General features: G+C 49.1%; 1 protein-coding gene across 1 annotated transcript in view; it reads left to right on the top strand.

Annotated features, from left to right (window-relative positions):
• Window positions 1–73, top strand: part of LOC110516182 (GPALPP motifs-containing protein 1) — a 6,848-nt gene extending 6,775 nt beyond the window's left edge. Inside the window, exon 7 of the mRNA XM_090206872.1 lies at window positions 1–73. This exon is cut by the window's left edge and continues 795 nt beyond it. The gene's annotated coding sequence lies outside the window, so the exon portion shown is untranslated.
• The last annotated feature ends 14,372 nt before the right edge of the window (window positions 74–14,445 follow it).

Raw genomic sequence — 14,445 nt, 5'->3', positions numbered from 1 at the left:
TTTCTGGGGAACAGTTAAGGACATTACTGTGATTTGTTTTCAATTAAAACGCAACAAAATAAATGAGCAAAAATAGGTTCTTAGAGAAGAGTCATTTTTTTTTATGCAAGAATTTTACTAGGACTGTCTGGGAGGGGTCTGAGTGGGGAGGGGTCTGAGTGGGGAGGGGTCTGAGTAGGGAGGGGTCTGAGTGGGGAAGGGTCTGAGTGGGGAGGGGTCTGAGTGGGGAGGGGTCTGAGTGGGGAGGGGTCTGAGTGGGGAGGGTTCTGAGTGGGGAGGGGTCTGAGTAGGGAGGGGTCTGAGTGGGGAGGGGTCTGAGTAGGGAGGGGTCTGAGTGGGGAGGGGTCTGAGTAGGGAGGGGTCTGAGTGGGGAGGGTTCTGAGTGGGGAAGGGTCTGAGTGGGGAGGGGTCTGAGTGGGGAGGGGTCTGAGTGGGGAGGGGTCTGAGTAGGGAGGGGTCTGAGTGGGGAGGGGTCTGAGTAGGGAGGGGTCTGAGTGGGGAGGGGTCTGAGTAGGGAGGGGTCTGAGTGGGGAGGGTTCTGAGTGGGGAAGGGTCTGAGTGGGGAGGGGTCTGAGTGGGGAGGGGTCTGAGTGGGGAGGGGTCTGAGTGGGGAGGGGTCTGAGTAGGGAGGGGTCTGAGTAGGGAGGGGTCTGAGTGGGGAGGGGTCTGAGTAGGGAGGGGTCTGAGTGGGGAGGGTTCTGAGTGGGGAGGGGTCTGAGTGGGGAAGGGTCTGAGTAGGGAGGGGTCTGAGTGGGGAGGGGTCTGAGTGGGGAGGGGTCTGAGTAGGGAGGGGTCTGAGTAGGGAGGGGTCTGAGTAGGGAGGGGTCTGAGTGGGGAGGGGTCTGAGTGGGGAGGGGTCTGAGTAGGGAGGGGTCTGAGTGGGGAGGGGTCTGAGTAGGGAGGGGTCTGAGTAGGGAGGGGTCTGAGTGGGGAGGGTTCTGAGTGGGGAGGGTTCTGAGTGGGGAGGGGTCTGAGATCTCACTATGGCATTTTCAACTAGGAGACTAGACCAAGATATCGACTAACCTGGAGACTAGACCAAGATGTCTACTGACCTGTACGAAGATCTCACTATGGCATTTACAACTAGGAGACTAGACCAAGATGTCTACTGACCTGTACGAAGATCTCCCTATGGCATTTACAACTAGGAGACTAGACCAAGATGTCTACTGACCCGTACGAAGATCTCACTATGGCATTTTCAACTAGGAGACTAGACCAAGATATCGACTGACCTGGAGACTAGACCAAGATGTCTACTGACCTGTACCAAGATCTCACTATGGCATTTACAACTAGGAGGACTAGACCAAGATGTCTACTGACCTGTACGAAGATCTCACTATGGCATTTACAACTAGGAGACTAGACCAAGATGTCTACTGACCCGGAGACTAGACCAAGATGTCTACTGACCTGTACGAAGATCTCACTATGGAATTTACAACTAGGAGACTAGACCAAGATATCTACTGACCTGTACGAAGATCTCACTATGGCATTTACAACTAGGAGACTAGACCAAGATGTCTACTGACCTGTACGAAGATCTCACTATGGCATTTACAACTAGAGACTAGACCAAGATGTCTACTGACCTGTACGAAGATCTCCCTATGGCATTTACAACTAGAGACTAGACCAAGATGTCTACTGACCCGGAGACTAGACCAAGATGTCTACTGACCCGGAGACTAGACCAAGATGTCTACTGACCCGGAGACTAGACTAAGATGTCTACTGACCTGTACGAAGATCTCCCTATGGCATTTACAACTAGGAGACTAGACCAAGATGTCTACTGACCTGTACGAAGATCTCCCTATGGCATTTACAACTAGGAGACTAGACCAAGATGTCTACTGAGCTGTACGAAGATCTCCCTATGGCATTTACAACTAGGAGACTAGACCAAGATGTCTACTGACCTGGAGACTAGACCAAGATGTCTACTGACCCGGAGACTAGACCAAGATGTCTACTGACCTGTACGAAGATCTCCCTATGGCATTTACAACTAGGAGACTAGACCAAGATGTCTACTGACCTGTACGAAGATCTCACTATGGCATTTACAACTAGGAGGACTAGACCAAGATGTCTACTGACCCGGAGACTAGACCAAGATGTCTACTGACCTGGAGACTAGACCAAGATGTCTATTGTCACGGAGACTAGACCAAGATGTCTACTGACCTGGAGACTAGACCAAGATGTCTACTGACCTGTACGAAAATCTCCCTATGGCATTTACAATTAGGAGACTAGACCAAGATGTCTACTGACCTGTACGAAGATCTCCCTATGGCATTTACAACTAGGAGACTAGACCAAGATGTCTACTGACCTGTACGAAGATCTCACTATGGCATTTACAACTAGGAGACTAGACCAAGATGTCTACTGACCTGTACGAAGATCTCACTATGGCATTTACAACTAGGAGGACTAGACCAAGATGTCTACTGACCTGTACGAAGATCTCCCTATGGCATTTACAACTAGGAGACTAGACCAAGATGTTTACTGACCATTAGTTGTCAAAATGACTTTGTCTTTCTCTCTCCTCTCTGTTAGGAAACGAAGCGTGGCGAGTCTCTGATCAGTCTCCACGAGAAGCAGATGAAGAAGAGGAAACTGGACGAGGGCGCCAAGCCGGTGGAGAGACGAGCGTTTGACAGGGACCAGGACTTGCAAGTCAACAAGTTTGACGAGGCTCAGAAACAACGTCTGTTGAAGAAGTCCCAGGAGCTCAACACACGCTTCGGACACAGCAAGGAGAAAATGTTCCTCTGAGACGATCCACACACACACAATAGCTCAGGATTGGACGTTTTTTGGTCACCTGAGCCAGTCAATGAGTGACGGGAACGTTCCAGGTTGACTGTTTATTGCAGTCCAACTACTCAGATGATCAGAACACATTGTACTGAATGTGATCTGAGCAGAACAGGTCGTATAACTTATAACTTGTATGTTTTTTGGTCACCTGACCCAGTCAATGAGTGACGGGAACGTTCCAGGTTGACTGTTTATTGCAGTCCAACTACTCAGATGATCAGAACACATTGTACTGAATGTGATCTGAGCAGAACAGGTCGTATAACTTATAACTTGTATGTTTTTTGGTCACCTGAGCCAGTCAATGAGTGACGGGAACGTTCCAGGTTGACTGTTTATTGCAGTCCAACTACTCAGATGATCAGAACACATTGTACTGAATGTGATCTGAGCAGAACAGGTCGTATAACTTATAACTTGTATGTTTTTTGGTCACTTGAGCCAGTCAATGATTGACGGGAACGTTCCAGGTTGACTGTTTATTGCAGTCCAACTACTCAGATGATCAGAACACATTGTACTGAATGTGATCTGAGCAGAACAGGTCGTAAACTTATAACTTGTATGTGTTTTTTAATAAAAGTGTGAATATCAGTTTGATAGTTACATTTTAGTCGTCACTCTTATCCAGAGCGACGTAGTCCATACGTGTTCTTACTTATTATTTCTCACATACTGGTTTCCCCCGTGGGAATCGAACCCACAACCCTGGCGTTGAAAGCTCCAACCAACTGAGCCACACGGGACCTCCCTCATTCTTTTAGTTCTTTTAAAGGTCCGATGGGCAGCTGTTTTTTTTTCCATCTTAATAACAAATCATTTCTGGGGAACAGTTAAGGACATTACTGTGATTTGTTTTCAATTAAAACACAACAAAATAAATGAGCAAAAATAGGTTCTTAGCGAAGAGTCTTTTTTTTTTTTATGCAAGAATTTTACTAGGACTGTCTGGGAGGGGTCTGAGTGGGGAGGGGTCTGAGTGGGGAGGGGTCTGAGTAGGGAGGGGTCTGAGTAGGGAGGGGTCTGAGTGGGGAGGGGTCTGAGTGGGGAGGGGAAAGCAAATCTGTCATTGGCAGAGAGGTTAGGAACTCTCTTTCTTATTGGTCTACTAACTGGTCAAAACTCCACCCCCACCAAAAACAGGCTGGCATTTCAGGAGGTCTTTACAAACAGCTCTTACACTGAAAGGGCATTATCATATTTTGTCACAATTTCACAGTATAATTCCAACTGTATAAAACACCGGAAATAACGTTTTTTGACTGGACCGGGCCTATTGTTTGAGGAGCAGACACAATAACAAAACTCACGGCAACGGGTTTGTTATTCATTAACTTGAACTGGAAGCTAATGATCCATCATGTATGACATTCCTGGGAGTGTGTAAACTTACATTTTTTTTTTTATAACCATATCATTTTTGTATGTTCTCTATAGTTGTGTACTTGAAAATGTATCAATTGACCCAATTCGGCACATTTTGAGCAGACTCGATACGACATTTTGAACAGTGATGCAATGGTTCATTGGATCAGTCTAAGGCTTTGCACATACACTGCTTCCATCTAGTGGCGAAAATCTAAATTGCGCCTAGACTCCTAAAGTCATAATGGCTTTTCTCTACTAGCATTTCAAAGAAGGAGCAAAACAAAATGAAATGGAAAAAACGTGTTTTTTTTCTCCCTTTGTATTATCTTCTACCAGATCGAAAGTGTTTTATTCTCCTTACATTCATTCACATCTCCACAAACTTCAAAGTGTTTCCTTTCAAATGGTACCAAGAATATGCACATCCTTGTTTCAGGGCCTGAGCTACAGGCAGTTAGATTTGGGTACGAGTCATTTTTGGCGAGAATTGGGGAGAAAAAGGGTCCGATCCCTGAGAGGTTTTGTCACTGCACCAGTTCTCTGAAGGCCATGTAGGCTAGTGTTGCCCCTTTATATGGTGCTGCCCCTTTACATGGTGCTGCCCCTTTATATGGTGCTGCCCCTTTATATGGTGCTGCCCCTTTATATGGTGCTGCCCCTTTATATGGTGCTGCCCTGCCCCTTTATATGGTGCTGCCCCATTATATGGTGCTGCCCCTTTATATGGTGCTGCCCCTTTATATGGTGCTACCCCCTTTATATGGTGCTGCCCCTTTATATGGTGCTGCCCCTTTATATGGTGCTGCCCCTTTATATGGTTCTGCCCCTTTATATGGTGCTGCCCCTTTATATGGTGCTGCCCTGCCCCTTTATATGGTGCTGCCCCTTTATATGGTTCTGCCCCTTCATATGGTTCTGCCCCTTTATATGGTGCTGCCCCTTTATATGGTGCTGCCCCTTTATATGGTGCTGCCCTGTCCCTTTATATGGTGCTGTCCCTTTATATGGTGCTGCCCCTTTATATGGTGCTGCCCCTTTATACGATGCTGCCCCTTTATACGGTGCTGCCCTGTCCCTTTATATGGTGCTGCCCTGTCCCTTTATATGGTGCTGCCCTGTCCCTTTATATGGTGCTGCCCCTTTATATGGTGCTGCCCCTTTATATGGTGCTGCCCTGCCCCTTTATATGGTGCTGCCCCTTTATATGGTGCTGCCCCTTTATATGGTGCTGCCCCTTTATATGGTGCTGCCCCTTTATATGGTTCTGGCCCTTTATATGGTTCTGCCCCTTTATATGGTGCTGCCCTGCCCCTTTATACGGTGCTGCCCCTTTATATGGTGCTGCCCTGCCCCTTTATATGGTGCTGCCCCTTTATATGGTTCTGCCCCTTTATATGGTTCTGCCCCTTTATATGGTGCTGCCCTGCCCCTTTATATGGTGCTGCCCCTTTATACGGTGCTATCCCTTTATACGGTGCTGCCCCTTTATACGGTGCTGCCCCTTTATATGGTGCTGCCCTGTCCCTTTATATGGTTCTGCCCCTTTATATGGTGCTGCCCCTTTATATGGTTCTGCCCCTTTATACGGTGCTGCCCTGTCCCTTTATATGGTGCTGCCCTGTCCCTTTATATGGTGCTGCCCTGTCCCTTTATATGGTTCTGTCCCTTTATATGGTGCTGCCCCTTTATATGGTGCTGCCCCTTTATACGATGCTGCCCCTTTATACGGTGCTGCCCTGTCCCTTTATATGGTTCTGCCCTGTCCCTTTATATGGTGCTGCCCTGTCCCTTTATATGGTGCTGCAACTTTATATGGTGCTGCCCCTTTATATGGTGCTGCCCTGCCCCTTTATATGGTGCTGCCCCTTTATATGGTGCTGCCCCTTTATATGGTTCTGCCCCTTTATATGGTTCTGCCCCTTTATATGGTGCTGCCCCTTTATATGGTGCTGCCCCTTTATATGGTGCTGCCCTGTCCCTTTATATGGTGCTACACCTTTATATGGTGCTGCACTGTCCCTTTATATGGTGCTGCCCTGTCCCTTTATATGGTGCTGCACTGTCCCTTTATATGGTGCTGCCCTGTCCCTTTATATGGTGCTGCCCCTTTATATGGTGCTGCCCCTTTATACGATGCTGCCCCTTTATACGGTGCTGCCCTGTCCCTTTATATGGTGCTGCCCTGTCCCTTTATATGGTGCTGCCCTGTCCCTTTATATGGTGCTGCCCCTTTATATGGTCCTGCCCTGCCCCTTTATATGGTGCTGCCCCTTTATATGGTGCTGCCCCTTTATATGGTTCTGCCCCTTTATATGGTGCTGCCCCTTTATATGGTGCTGCCCTGCCCCTTTATATGGTGCTGCCCCTTTATATGGTGCTGCCCCTTTATATGGTGCTGCCCCTTTATATGGTGCTGCCCTGTCCCTTTATATGGTGCTGCCCTGTCCCTTTATATGGTGCTGCCCCTTTATATGGTGCTGCCCCTTTATACGATGCTGCCCCTTTATACGGTGCTGCCCTGTCCCTTTATATGGTGCTGCCCTGTCCCTTTATATGGTGCTGCCCTGTCCCTTTATATGGTGCTACCCCTTTATATGGTCCTGCCCTGCCCCTTTATACGGTGCTTCCCCTATATATGGTGCTGCCCCTTTATATGGTTCTGCCCCTTTATATGGTGCTGCCCCTTTATATGGTGCTGCCCTGCCCCTTTATATGGTGCTGCCCCTTTATATGGTGCTGCCCCTTTATATGGTGCTTTCCCTTTATATGGTGCTGCCCCTTTATATGGTGCTGCCCCTTTATATGGTGCTGCCCCTTTATATGGTTCTGGCCCTTTATATGGTTCTGCCCCTTTATATGGTGCTGCCCTGCCCCTTTATATGGTGCTGCCCCTTTATACGGTGCTGCCTCTTTATATGGTGCTGCCCTGCCCCTTTATATGGTGCTGCCCCTTTATATGGTTCTGCCCCTTTATATGGTTCTGCCCCTTTATATGGTGCTGCCCTGCCCCTTTATATGGTGCTGCCCCTTTATACGGTGCTGCCCCTTTATACGGTTCTGCCCCTTTATACGGTGCTGCCCCTTTATATGGTGCTGCCCTGTCCCTTTATATGGTTCTGCCCCTTTATATGGTGCTGCCCCTTTATATGGTGCTGCCCCTTTATATGGTTCTGCCCCTTTATATGGTTCTGCCCCTTTATATGGTGCTGCCCCTTTATATGGTGCTGCCCTGCCCCTTTATTTGGTGCTGCCCCTTTATATGGTGCTGCCCCTTTATATGGTGCTGCCCCTTTATATGGTGCTGCCCCTTTATATGGTGCTGCCCCTTTATATGGTGCTGCCCTGCCCCTTTATATGGTGCTGCCCTGCCCCTTTATATGGTGCTGCCCCTTTATATGGTGCTGCCCTGCCCCTTTATATTGTGCTGCCCCTTTATATGGTGCTGCCCCTTTATATGGTTCTGCCCCTTTATATGGTTCTGCCCCTTTATATTGTGCTGCCCCTTTATATGGTGCTGCCCTGTCCCTTTATATGGTGCTACACCTTTATATGGTGCTGCACTGTCCCTTTATATGGTGCTGCCCCTTTATATGGTGCTGCCCTGTCCCTTTATATGGTGCTACACCTTTATATGGTGCTGCCCCTTGATATGGTGCTGCCCCTTTATACGATGCTGCCCCTTTATACGGTGCTGCCCTGTCCCTTTATATGGTGCTGCCCTGTCCCTTTATATGGTTCTGCCCCTTTATATGGTGCTGCCCCTTTATATGGTGCTGCCCCTTTATACGATGCTGCCCCTTTATACGGTGCTGCCCCTTCATATGGTGCTGCCCTGTCCCTTTATATGGTTCTGCCCCTTTATATGGTGCTGCCCTGTCCCTTTATATGGTGCTGCCCTTTCCCTTTATACGGTTCTGCCCCTTTATACGGTGCTGCCCCTTTATATGGTGCTGCCCTGTCCCTTTATATGGTTCTGCCCCTTTATATGGTGCTGCCCCTTTATATGGTGCTGCCCCTTTATATGGTTCTGCCCCTTTATATGGTTCTGCCCCTTTATATGGTGCTGCCCCTTTATATGGTGCTGCCCTGCCCCTTTATTTGGTGCTGCCCCTTTATATGGTGCTGCCCCTTTATATGGTGCTGCCCCTTTATATGGTGCTGCCCCTTTATATGGTGCTGCCCCTTTATATGGTGCTGCCCCTTTATATGGTGCTGCCCTGCCCCTTTATATGGTGCTGCCCTGCCCCTTTATATGGTGCTGCCCCTTTATATGGTGCTGCCCTGCCCCTTTATATTGTGCTGCCCCTTTATATGGTGCTGCCCCTTTATATGGTTCTGCCCCTTTATATGGTTCTGCCCCTTTATATTGTGCTGCCCCTTTATATGGTGCTGCCCTGTCCCTTTATATGGTGCTACACCTTTATATGGTGCTGCACTGTCCCTTTATATGGTGCTGCCCCTTTATATGGTGCTGCCCTGTCCCTTTATATGGTGCTACACCTTTATATGGTGCTGCCCCTTTATATGGTGCTGCCCCTTTATACGATGCTGCCCCTTTATACGGTGCTGCCCTGTCCCTTTATATGGTGCTGCCCTGTCCCTTTATATGGTTCTGCCCCTTTATATGGTGCTGCCCCTTTATATGGTGCTGCCCCTTTATATGGTTCTGCCCCTTTATATGGTTCTGCCCCTTTATATGGTGCTGCCCCTTTATATGGTGCTGCCCTGCCCCTTTATTTGGTGCTGCCCCTTTATATGGTGCTGCCCCTTTATATGGTGCTGCCCCTTTATATGGTGCTGCCCCTTTATATGGTGCTGCCCCTTTATATGGTGCTGCCCCTTTATATGGTGCTGCCCTGCCCCTTTATATGGTGCTGCCCTGCCCCTTTATATGGTGCTGCCCCTTTATATGGTGCTGCCCTGCCCCTTTATATTGTGCTGCCCCTTTATATGGTGCTGCCCCTTTATATGGTTCTGCCCCTTTATATGGTTCTGCCCCTTTATATTGTGCTGCCCCTTTATATGGTGCTGCCCTGTCCCTTTATATGGTGCTACACCTTTATATGGTGCTGCACTGTCCCTTTATATGGTGCTGCCCCTTTATATGGTGCTGCCCTGTCCCTTTATATGGTGCTACACCTTTATATGGTGCTGCCCCTTTATATGGTGCTGCCCCTTTATACGATGCTGCCCCTTTATACGGTGCTGCCCTGTCCCTTTATATGGTGCTGCCCTGTCCCTTTATATGGTTCTGCCCCTTTATATGGTGCTGCCCCTTTATATGGTGCTGCCCCTTTATACGATGCTGCCCCTTTATACGGTGCTGCCCCTTCATATGGTGCTGCCCTGTCCCTTTATATGGTTCTGCCCCTTTATATGGTGCTGCCCTGTCCCTTTATATGGTGCTGCCCTTTCCCTTTATATGATGCTGCCCCTTTATATGGTGCTGCCCTGTCCCTTTATATGGTTCTGCCCCTTTATATGGTGCTGCCCTGTCCCTTTATATGGTGCTGCCCTTTCCCTTTATATGGTGCTGTCCCTTTATATGGTGCTGCCCCTTTATATGGTGCTGCCCTGCCCCTTTATATGGTGCTGCCCCTTTATATGGTGCTGCCCCTTTATATGGTTCTGCCCCTTTATATGGTTCTGCCCCTTTATGTGGTGCTGCCCCTTTATATGGTGCTGCCCTGTCCCTTTATATGGTGCTACACCTTTATATGGTGCTGCACTGTCCCTTTATATGGTGCTGACCCTTTATACGGTGCTGCCCTGTCCCTTTATATGGTGCTGCCCTGTCCCTTTATATGGTGCTGCCCTGTCCCTTTATATGGTGCTGCCCCTTTATATGGTCCTGCCCTGCCCCTTTATATGGTGCTGCCCTGCCCCTTTATATGGTGCTGCCCCTTTATATGGTGCTGCCCCTTTATATGGTGCTGCCCCTTTATATGGTGCTGCCCCTTTATATCGTGCTGCCCTGTCCCTTTATATGGTGCTGCCCTGTCCCTTTATATGGTGCTGCCCCTTTATATGGTGCTGCCCCTTTATACGATGCTGCCCCTTTATATGGTGCTGCCCTGTCCCTTTATATGGTGCTGCCCTGTCCCTTTATATGGTGCTGCCCTGTCCCTTTATATGGTGCTGCCCCTTTATATGGTCCTGCCCTGCCCCTTTATATGGTGCTGCCCCTTTATATGGTGCTGCCCCTTTATATGGTTCTGCCCCTTTATATGGTGCTGCCCCTTTATATGGTGCTGCCCTGCCCCTTTATATGGTGCTGCCCCTTTATATGGTGCTGCCCCTTTATATGGTGCTGCCCCTTTATATGGTGCTGCCCCTTTATATGGTTCTGGCCCTTTATATGGTTCTGCCCCTTTATATGGTGCTGCCCTGCCCCTTTATATGGTGCTGCCCCTTTATATGGTTCTGCCCCTTTATATGGTGCTGCCCTGCCCCTTTATATGGTGCTGCCCCTTTATACGGTGCTGCCCCTTTATACGGTTCTGCCCCTTTATACGGTGCTGCCCCTTTATATGGTGCTGCCCTGTCCCTTTATATGGTTCTGCCCCTTTATATGGTGCTGCCCCTTTATATGGTGCTGCCCCTTTATATGGTTCTGCCCCTTTATATGGTTCTGCCCCTTTATATGGTGCTGCCCCTTTATATGGTGCTGTCCCTTTATATGGTGCTGCCCTGCCCCTTTATATGGTGCTGCCCCTTTATATGGTGCTGCCCCTTTATATGGTGCTGCCCTGTCCCTTTATATGGTGCTACACCTTTATATGGTGCTGCACTGTCCCTTTATATGGTGCTGCCCTGTCCCTTTATATGGTGCTGCCCCTTTATATGGTGCTGCCCCTTTATACGATGCTGCCCCTTTATACGGTGCTGCCCTGTCCCTTTATATGGTGCTGCCCTGTCCCTTTATATGGTGCTGCCCTGTCCCTTTATATGGTGCTGCCCCTTTATATGGTGCTGCCCTGCCCCTTTATATGGTGCTGCCCCTTTATATGGTGCTGCCCCTTTATATGGTTCTGCCCCTTTATATGGTTCTGCCCCTTTATATGGTGCTGCCCCTTTATATGGTGCTGCCCTGTCCCTTTATATGGTGCTACAACTTTATATGGTGCTGCACTGTCCCTTTATATGGTGCTGCCCTGCCCCTTTATATGGTGCTGCCCCTTTATACGGTGCTATCCCTTTATACGGTGCTGCCCCTTTATACGGTGCTGCCCCTTTATATGGTGCTGCCCTGTCCCTTTATATGGTTCTGCCCCTTTATATGGTGCTGCCCCTTTATATGGTTCTGCCCCTTTATACGGTGCTGCCCTGTCCCTTTATATGGTGCTGCCCTGTCCCTTTATATGGTGCTGCCCTGTCCCTTTATATGGTTCTGTCCCTTTATATGGTGCTGCCCCTTTATATGGTGCTGCCCCTTTATACGATGCTGCCCCTTTATACGGTGCTGCCCTGTCCCTTTATATGGTTCTGCCCTGTCCCTTTATATGGTGCTGCCCTGTCCCTTTATATGGTGCTGCAACTTTATATGGTGCTGCCCCTTTATATGGTGCTGCCCTGCCCCTTTATATGGTGCTGCCCCTTTATATGGTGCTGCCCCTTTATATGGTTCTGCCCCTTTATATGGTTCTGCCCCTTTATATGGTGCTGCCCCTTTATATGGTGCTGCCCCTTTATATGGTGCTGCCCTGTCCCTTTATATGGTGCTACACCTTTATATGGTGCTGCACTGTCCCTTTATATGGTGCTGCCCTGTCCCTTTATATGGTGCTGCACTGTCCCTTTATATGGTGCTGCCCTGTCCCTTTATATGGTGCTGCCCCTTTATATGGTGCTGCCCCTTTATACGATGCTGCCCCTTTATACGGTGCTGCCCTGTCCCTTTATATGGTGCTGCCCTGTCCCTTTATATGGTGCTGCCCTGTCCCTTTATATGGTGCTGCCCCTTTATATGGTCCTGCCCTGCCCCTTTATATGGTGCTGCCCCTTTATATGGTGCTGCCCCTTTATATGGTTCTGCCCCTTTATATGGTGCTGCCCCTTTATATGGTGCTGCCCTGCCCCTTTATATGGTGCTGCCCCTTTATATGGTGCTGCCCCTTTATATGGTGCTGCCCCTTTATATGGTGCTGCCCTGTCCCTTTATATGGTGCTGCCCTGTCCCTTTATATGGTGCTGCCCCTTTATATGGTGCTGCCCCTTTATACGATGCTGCCCCTTTATACGGTGCTGCCCTGTCCCTTTATATGGTGCTGCCCTGTCCCTTTATATGGTGCTGCCCTGTCCCTTTATATGGTGCTACCCCTTTATATGGTCCTGCCCTGCCCCTTTATACGGTGCTTCCCCTATATATGGTGCTGCCCCTTTATATGGTTCTGCCCCTTTATATGGTGCTGCCCCTTTATATGGTGCTGCCCTGCCCCTTTATATGGTGCTGCCCCTTTATATGGTGCTGCCCCTTTATATGGTGCTTTCCCTTTATATGGTGCTGCCCCTTTATATGGTGCTGCCCCTTTATATGGTGCTGCCCCTTTATATGGTTCTGGCCCTTTATATGGTTCTGCCCCTTTATATGGTGCTGCCCTGCCCCTTTATATGGTGCTGCCCCTTTATACGGTGCTGCCTCTTTATATGGTGCTGCCCTGCCCCTTTATATGGTGCTGCCCCTTTATATGGTTCTGCCCCTTTATATGGTTCTGCCCCTTTATATGGTGCTGCCCTGCCCCTTTATATGGTGCTGCCCCTTTATACGGTGCTGCCCCTTTATACGGTTCTGCCCCTTTATACGGTGCTGCCCCTTTATATGGTGCTGCCCTGTCCCTTTATATGGTTCTGCCCCTTTATATGGTGCTGCCCCTTTATATGGTGCTGCCCCTTTATATGGTTCTGCCCCTTTATATGGTTCTGCCCCTTTATATGGTGCTGCCCCTTTATATGGTGCTGCCCTGCCCCTTTATTTGGTGCTGCCCCTTTATATGGTGCTGCCCCTTTATATGGTGCTGCCCCTTTATATGGTGCTGCCCCTTTATATGGTGCTGCCCCTTTATATGGTGCTGCCCCTTTATATGGTGCTGCCCTGCCCCTTTATATGGTGCTGCCCTGCCCCTTTATATGGTGCTGCCCCTTTATATGGTGCTGCCCTGCCCCTTTATATTGTGCTGCCCCTTTATATGGTGCTGCCCCTTTATATGGTTCTGCCCCTTTATATGGTTCTGCCCCTTTATATTGTGCTGCCCCTTTATATGGTGCTGCCCTGTCCCTTTATATGGTGCTACACCTTTATATGGTGCTGCACTGTCCCTTTATATGGTGCTGCCCCTTTATATGGTGCTGCCCTGTCCCTTTATATGGTGCTACACCTTTATATGGTGCTGCCCCTTGATATGGTGCTGCCCCTTTATACGATGCTGCCCCTTTATACGGTGCTGCCCTGTCCCTTTATATGGTGCTGCCCTGTCCCTTTATATGGTTCTGCCCCTTTATATGGTGCTGCCCCTTTATATGGTGCTGCCCCTTTATACGATGCTGCCCCTTTATACGGTGCTGCCCCTTCATATGGTGCTGCCCTGTCCCTTTATATGGTTCTGCCCCTTTATATGGTGCTGCCCTGTCCCTTTATATGGTGCTGCCCTTTCCCTTTATACGGTTCTGCCCCTTTATACGGTGCTGCCCCTTTATATGGTGCTGCCCTGTCCCTTTATATGGTTCTGCCCCTTTATATGGTGCTGCCCCTTTATATGGTGCTGCCCCTTTATATGGTTCTGCCCCTTTATATGGTTCTGCCCCTTTATATGGTGCTGCCCCTTTATATGGTGCTGCCCTGCCCCTTTATTTGGTGCTGCCCCTTTATATGGTGCTGCCCCTTTATATGGTGCTGCCCCTTTATATGGTGCTGCCCCTTTATATGGTGCTGCCCCTTTATATGGTGCTGCCCCTTTATATGGTGCTGCCCTGCCCCTTTATATGGTGCTGCCCTGCCCCTTTATATGGTGCTGCCCCTTTATATGGTGCTGCCCTGCCCCTTTATATTGTGCTGCCCCTTTATATGGTGCTGCCCCTTTATATGGTTCTGCCCCTTTATATGGTTCTGCCCCTTTATATTGTGCTGCCCCTTTATATGGTGCTGCCCTGTCCCTTTATATGGTGCTACACCTTTATATGGTGCTGCACTGTCCCTTTATATGGTGCTGCCCCTTTATATGGTGCTGCCCTGTCCCT

The sequence above is a fragment of the Oncorhynchus mykiss genome, chromosome 18 (genome assembly GCF_057628025.1).
Source record: "Oncorhynchus mykiss isolate SJ-2025 chromosome 18, ASM5762802v1, whole genome shotgun sequence".
Classification (NCBI taxonomy): Eukaryota; Metazoa; Chordata; class Actinopteri; order Salmoniformes; family Salmonidae; genus Oncorhynchus; species Oncorhynchus mykiss.
The sequence above is the reverse complement of the archived record's forward strand: the minus strand, read 5'-3'. Positions and strand labels throughout refer to the sequence as shown.